The following is an 8,291-nucleotide window of genomic DNA, read 5'->3' on the forward strand; positions in this document are numbered from 1 at the left end:
GTAATGAGAACTTGTGATACCAGTGTCAGAAGAAAGAAGGGGTGCTATGAGAAGTGTTAAGAAATTAGAATTAACAGGACTTGGAAAGAAATTAGTCTTGGGAGTGGGGAGTGAGAGAGAATAGGGAATGGAGGATGACAGGTTTTGAGCAGGGATTACTGGAGACTGGTAGTACATTTAATATTAATAGGGAAATTGGGAGGGAAGTGATTTGGGACATTTTGACTATGTATGGATGTATTGTCAACACTATGTCTATGGGACATACTGATCAAGATGTACAATAAGTTTTTGGAGACATGAAATTGGGTATTTTCAGCTCAATCATTTTTAAATTGTGCTCAACTCTTTATGATGCCATTTAGGGTTTACCATTTTCTGCTTTAGCTCATTTTACAGATAAGGAAACTGAGGCAAACAGGGTTACGTGATTTGTCAGGAGTCACACAACTAGTGTTTGAGGTTAGATTTGGACTTAATTCTTCCTGACTCTGTAAGTAGATCTGATAATCATCAGCATGGAGATGAAAATTTTATCTGTGGAGCTGATCAATCACCACGTGAAATAGTATATGGGGAAAAGAAAGAGAGTTCAGGATAATGTCATCTAGTGCAAAACTTCTTAAACTGTGGGTCACAACCCCATAAGGGGTCACGTAACAAAATGTGGGAGGTCATGAAAAATTTGGCAATGGCAAAAGGTTTCCAAGTACAATGACAAAAATTAATTCAAAGTCAAATGTGTAATGAATTCAAGGTGTTTTGGGGAATTCTTTCCCATGTTGTATTGCCCAACTTTACTGCAGCTATGGTTCTGAATATACCGAATAAGCACACTTTACACTGCATGCACAAATGCTGCCAAAAATACCTTAGTTTCAAGATGATGTCACGTAAAAATTTCTCTAATGAAAAGGGGTCGGGAGTGGAAAAAGTTTAAGAAGCTCCGATGAAGCAGATAGAAGGGCCAGTTTTGGAGTCAAGAAGATCTATATTGAAGGCCTGTTACATATTCTAATAGTGAACCCAGACAATACTCTGAAACTAAGTTATGGAGACTTCACCAGTCTGTATTGACATACCTGCTCCTGCTCAAAAAAATCTTCCTTATTTCTCTGTTATTTCAAGTTTAAGATGTAAACTTCTTTGCTAGACATTGAAAACCTTTCCCACCTCTGACTCTAGCTTTCCTTTCTGGGTTTATTATGTAATTGTCCCCTTGAAGGCCTCTAGTGCAGCTAAACTGGCCTACTTGCAGTTCCTCCCACACTGTACCCCATCTCTATCTCTCTGCTTTTGCACAGGCTGTTCTCTGAAGCATGGAAAGCTTTCCTTCCTCACCTTCCCAGTTAGATTCAAAACTCATCTCAAGCATGTTCTTGTATATAATGCTTTTCCTAATCCCCTTGGCATCTTGGTCTCTCCCTCTCCAAAAGGCCCTTATCTTTGTCTCCTATGTTTATATTGTGCCCTCCTATAGAACAAACTCCTTGAGGATGGAGAGTCTTTTTTGTTGTTATTTTTGGATGCCCAGCAACCAAGCACAGTATGGGATGCAGTAGGCTCTTTATACGTGCTTCCTGATCCGGTGAGTGATTGAGGGGGTTTTTATAATCGGGTGTGCTTTCCTTGTTCCCATGTACTTTACAAAAGTAAAAAAAAAAAAAGATTAAATTCAAATAACTTCAGATTACTTTTCTGACCCATTTGGCTCTAGGAAATGGGAATCTCTTTAGGGAAATAGGCTGTTCCCCTTAAAGGAAAAATAAATCTGGAAAGTCTGAGTCAGAGCACCTGCAGCAGGTGTCCTGTGTTTTTGCCAATGGAAATCAATCATGGCCCGGGGAAATCCTGCACGGTGAGTACTTTCCATATAAGAAAAGAGGAGGAACGGGTTAGAAGTGGGGAAGTGGGTGAGAAGTATCTTTGTATCCTTTTTGGTGACAAAAAAAAAAAAAAAAAAACAAAACACAGAAAATTACTGTGGCAACACTTTGAGAAATGAGGAATAAACAGCAGATGAAATAGCGTGAAATACATGGTTTCTACTTATTAAATGTGAGGCTATTAACCAAAGATGATGATCAGCTGTTCTCTATCTTCACTGGGAACAGAATGGAAGGTAAGAGAACTTTATAACATGAGAGATGCAGGCAGCACATATTATTGACTTGGAGGATTGTTAGACAATGAATGAATGTTTTATCAAGAGAGGCTGCTGAATCAATCTCAGAAAGGATTTTCAAAATATATTTCTTGTCCTAGAAGTTAAATAATTTTAAAAAATGAATTCTCCCAGCATAAAATGTAAATTGACAGCAGCTCTGTGCATATTTTTGATGTTTAGCATCCCCCTCCCCCTTCTCAGCCAGTCAACCAGCCATAGTAAGGGAGAGGAAGGACAGCCCAGTGGATAGATTATGAAATAACTGGAACTCCCCTGACGAAATTCAGTTCAGACAGTTAAGTCTGAGAGATGTGAAAGGGCAGAGGATTAAAAAGATTGAACCACCTGTAGAGGAGTTGGCAATTGCCAAAGTCCAAGTATTTTAGTCTACAGATGAAGTGTTTGAGAGAGGATCAAAGGGATATGAATTTGTTGACTGGAAAATACTGTGGAGGTATCCTTAGGGGTGTGCATGTAAGTGTTTAGTAATTGGCTCATCATAAAAGAGAAAATGTATGCATAACATATTTTAAAAAATGTTTATTTTGGGGCAGCTAGTTGGTGCAGTGGATAGAGCACCAGCCCTGAAGTCAGGGGGACCTGAGTTCAAATTTGCCCTCACACACAGCTGTGTGACCTTGGGCAAGTCACTTAACCCCAATTGCCTCAGCCAAAAAAAAAGGTTTATTTTTAATATTCATTTTAAAAAGTTTGAATCCTAAATTCTCTCCCTCTCCTTCCTCTACCCATTGAGAAGGCAAGCAATATAATATCCTGTATTTAGCAAGTCATGAAAAACATATTTCCATATGAGCCATGATAAAAAAAATGCAAGAAAAAATTAGAAAATGAAATGCTCAGAGTTCAATTCATTCTCTGGAAGTGGCTAACTTTTTTCATCATAAGCATGAGTTTGTCAACTCTTGTACAGGTGGTTCAATCTTTCTAATCTTCTGCCCTTTCACATTTCTTAGACTTAAAAAATGATGCCCAAAGAGGTTAAAATGACTTGCACAATGTTATAAGTAAGTAGTAAAAGTAGGATTCAAACCTGTGTCCTCTAAATGAGTGAAAGAAAAAAACATTAATTAATTATGTGCCAAGCACAATACTAAGCACCAGGATGTCTGCAAATCAAAGGTAATCCCTGCCCTCCAGAAGCTTACATTCTAACCAATGGGAATAGTGTTCTAGGTCGGGCACTCACAAAACAGAAGTGGGGCAGAGTGAAGTTCTATGATTTTGGGTGTACAGTTTTTGTTGGGCAACTAATCTATAGTGAATATGTTCAGAGAGGAATTCTAAGTCTACTGTTCATTTCATGAACAGTTTTTTCCCATTACTTAGGAATGGGAGGAGGGAAATGAAAGATAAGAATTGGGAAGAATTTACTTATTAATACTAAGGAAATTAGTTGCCACTGATCCCATGAATCTATTTTTTAAAAATTATCTTCCCAATCTCCTTTTATGTCTTTTTTTCTTCTTTGAATGCTTTCCAGGAGTTTTAGAATGCTTGACAGGAAAAAGGAAATGAAACATGGAAAAATTCAGTCATGAAACTTTCTCATTTCACTTTTTTTTCTATCTTCGTCGATATAAATAATGTATATGGCTCTGAATGATATAACAAGATATGCTGTGTTTTGTCACAACCAAGTTACAATGTGCTAACATATCACAAGAAGGAAGACATTCACCTTTCAAATCCGGATTCAAATATTTCCTGTGATTATCTGTGGTACATCACCTTGGACTCCCTCACTTCTACCCACTCCCGCCCATCATTTTCCAAGTCTGTATTTGGTTCCTGTTGATGAGCTAGCCAGGAACATTTTAAAATCCACCCTCATAGATTCTATTGCAGATTTAAATCATATTTTTATCTTGCTCTTGGCAAGGCCAGCATTGTGGGCTGAGGCTACCAGCATGCTTCTCTGTAGGCATCCTTTCAGGTAACTAAACTGAGAGCCTGCCTCTCAACCTTACCTGCAGGAAAGATCATGGAACAGTGTACGACCCTGGGGTCCCACCTGCTGGAAGAAATTCTGTCAAATTTGTGCTTGTAACAGAAAACTTCTGTTATTTACAAGCAAAATAAAGGAAAAGCAAAACAAAAAAGGCAAAATGTATGTTTGTTCCTTTTAATTAAGGTGGTAATCAAATCAGCATGGCCTCTAGAAATATCACCAGATTTGATTGGAATCAGAAGATCTGGCTTTGAATTTCAACTGTTCACCATTTATTTCCTAGTAGATCTTGGCTAAATTGCTTTCTGGGCCTCAGTTTCATATATGTAAATGAAGGGGCTGCATTTAATGACTCCCAAAGTTTCTTTTAGCTCTAAATCTGTGATCCCAAAGCTTTGTACATGTTTGTAAACTTCTATATATTTAATGTGAGCTTTTGATGATTTTTTTTCTTTATTCACTTTTAGTCAGTGAATATTATCATTTTGGTTCTGTTTTCTTCAGTTGCATCATGTTTTTCCTATATTCACTTAAATTTTTTATATTTTTCATTTCTAGTAGTACAATAATATTCTTTCATATCTATATAGCCTAATTTATTCAGCCATTAGACATTGTTTTCAGTGTTTTGCTATTAATTTTTGTTGTTGCTGTAAACAATGATGTAAATAAATTTTTTCTCCCTACATGCAGGTATGCTGATGTTTAACCAGTTGTCTGAGAAAAACATAGGGGTACCATACACTTTTAAGTTTAATCTGTAGTACTACTATATTCTACTACTATATTCCTCTTCACTTTTTTAGGTTTAGATGATCACCAAAACCCTAATCTGCAGCAATTTCTAATTTCTGAGGTATAAATGCTCACAATGAAAATTTAACAGTGAGTTAGCAGATAGGAGTTAGTTCTTGTATAACCCCAGAAATATCTAGTGAACCAAAAGGTAAGAACATTTCTGAAACTATAATTATATAATTTCATATTGCTAAGATTGAACCAGTTTACAATTCGCTGTTTGTCTACATCCTTATCAGAACTGAATTTTATGGTCTTTTACTATCTTTGCCAGTTTGATGGCTCTAATTTGGAATCTCTATATAAGATATTCCAGAATGCATTGCCTCCTTGCCTCTGCCTTGCCTGGTAGAATCCCTATTTCCCCTTTAAGGATTAAATCCTACTTGAGGTCTCTTGCTACTTACTCCCTATTCCCCACATTACTTTGAATTTACTTTGTAGATGTGTTATATTTTATCTATGTTCAGGCTGCTTCCCTCACACCCCTTGAGGACGCTGTTCTACTTTCATTTTCATATCTCTAGCATTTAGCACACAATAGGTGTTTACTAAATGCTTATTGAATGAACGACCCAATTTTGGCATTGAATGTTAAGCATCTGGCTATGTTATCACTTTGATTTTTTTAACCCCCTTTTTGGGATTTGAACATTTGCTGACTAACTCGATTTCTTTGCATTTATTGTCAGAAATGATGGATGGGTCCAGAAAAGAGTGTGGATAAGGAGGATTTCACAAGTTCCCATTTAGCGGGAGTTCTGCTATAAAGCATCACTTTATTTTTAGGCTTTAGCAGGACTTATTTTGCCTATGGGATTTAGGCTTTCTGATTTTTCTTTGGATTCCCTCTTGAAGCTCACACAATCTCTGCCAAAAGATTTTCCTATGGAGTTAAAAAATACATCCAGGACTTGGCAATAGGGCTGGTCTCAAGCTAAATTGTAAGAAGTTCATCCCAATCTGATCCATTTGACTTGTCTGTGTCCTTTTCCTTCCCAAAGAGCCTCCTTAGTCCCAGGCACTTAGTGTCCTCAAATTACTTTCTATGGACTCTGTCTTCTGACAATTGCACCATTGTGTTAATAAAGATCCCTACCTTCCCTTTTCTCAATCCCTTCACCAGCTTCCAATAAAAGCCTTAATCCTCATTATCTCAGAGAATACAATCCACTCACTTCTTTAATGCCTTTAGTGGCTGAAAGCAGTTTAATATATTATCTGACCCAAGAATTATTTTATTTTATTTTGCATTTTTAAAGAGGGGCCCAGTAGAGGGCAGCATTTGAATTCTAAGCAATGAATGGTGGAATTTAAAAACTGGTAAATGAGTAGGAAATCTGAGGGCAGCAGGAGCCCTCAGCTAATGAGATAGCATCCCTTGTCTATTTTGTTTACACATAAAGCATGGTTTTGATACTGTAAGCCTCCTTTATCTTTAGGAAGCTGCCTAGACATTTTTTATGGAAACACCAGTTTAAATTGCTGGGAAAAAATGAGACAAAATACCTTGGGGTGAGGGAATGTGGGGAACAAAGTTAGCAAAGTCAGCATCCAATAGAAAGAAAAAGGATAAAACTGAGAGTACTGTATTTGAATTGCCTGTTAGATAATTGTATGGAATTCTGGCTTACTCTTCTACTCAGGTTGAAATCAGCCTCAAATTCTTTGTTTTTTTCCTTACTGATTCTTGGAGCTCTCCTGAATCCCTCTTTTCCGGGTCAGATTCTTGTGTTATGCTGTTTAGAAGCAAATCTGTGAAAGGTGGAAACAGGATCTGCTTGGGGAGTCCCAAAAGCCTTCTCTTAGAGACTGACTTCTGGGATGCTTGATTTCTTCCATAAACCTACTTGCTCAATTGCAAACACAATCTTTAATTCCGCTGAGAGAAGGTCAAGGTTAAAATGCTTTGCAAGGGAATTATACAGAAAAGTAAAAGAAGAGTTAAGCATAAAAGTTTTAAAATCTCAAGTTTACCTTGTTTAAAAGCTTTAGAGTTAAGGGTGGTTGGGAAAGGCTTCCAGTAGAAGACAGGATTATAACTGACACTTAAAGGAAATGAGGACATAGTGATGAGGAAGAAGAACATTACAGGAATGGGGGACAGCCAGAGAAAATGCCTGGACTTAAAAGATGGAGGCATTGGATCACAGACTATATTAGAGATAAGGACTTTAAGGTACAAGAAAACTGGAAAGGTTAGATTGGAAGGCAGATTATGAATGGTTTTAAATATCAAACAAAAGACTTTGTATTTGATCCTGGTGGAGAGATGGAGACATTTTAGTTTATTGAATAGAACAATAATAGAGTCAGACCTGTGGTTTAGAAAAATCTCTTTGATAATTGCCTGGAGGATGAATTGGGCTGGGAGAGTCTTGTGATAGGAAGAAAAAACAGCAGGTTATTATAATAAAATAATGAGGTGATGAGAACCTGCATCAGAATGCTGGCAGTGTCCAAGGAGAGAATGGGGATGTATTGGAAAGATAGACTTCAAAGAATATAGATGGGGATGATGGTGAGAAAGAATGAGGAGACAGGGAGGATGCCCAGGTTTTGAGCTTGGAACTGGGACTTTTAAGATGTCTTTGACTCATCCAAATCAAGATGCTTAATAGGCAGTAAGAGATGTGAGACTGGAGGTCAGCAGAGAGGTTGGGGCTGGATAAATAAATATAAAAATCATCTATAAAGAGACAATAATTGAGAGCACAACAACAAGAGATTTATAATGTCTGGCAGAGGGAAGCATGACATCAACAGAGAATGTTGACATCTTGGAAGTATCAGAGTTTTAAGCTACATTATGCTACAGGGCCACAAATGTCTCTTTGTGTGTCCTTTCCACACAAGTACCCTAACCATGTGGGAATCTTGGTATGTTTATTCCAAGCATTTTCACTGGTTGTATATGGTTTGTCCTACCCCATGAGCAGTGTGGTAAACTAATAGAAAGTTTACCCCTTGTGTAGATGGGAAAATGTTTTCTTTTTACATCATTTCCTTTGCTATTGTATTGTCCTTTTAATTAGAAATACTCTAGTTCTCTGGTCTAAATAAATGCAATGGTGAGGCTATGCTATGATTGTGAGTAGGGTAGATTTTATATAAAGAGAGAAAATCACAAATGGAATCATGAAGAGTCTGGTGTGGCTGAAAATCATCTCAACAATAAGAACTACTTGGCTCTGTATTAACATAGACAAGTAATTTCTCTTCTAGTTCCTAAACCTAGCTTTATTTCTGGGTTAGTACATGCTCACTAACTATAGATAAGGATCTTCTATTCAAGGTGAAATTCATTTTTATTTTTTACTTCTAGCTGAAACAGCTTTGCATTGGTCCAGGATGTAG

This window comes from Sminthopsis crassicaudata, chromosome 5, assembly GCF_048593235.1.
Source record: "Sminthopsis crassicaudata isolate SCR6 chromosome 5, ASM4859323v1, whole genome shotgun sequence".
Classification (NCBI taxonomy): Eukaryota; Metazoa; Chordata; class Mammalia; order Dasyuromorphia; family Dasyuridae; genus Sminthopsis; species Sminthopsis crassicaudata.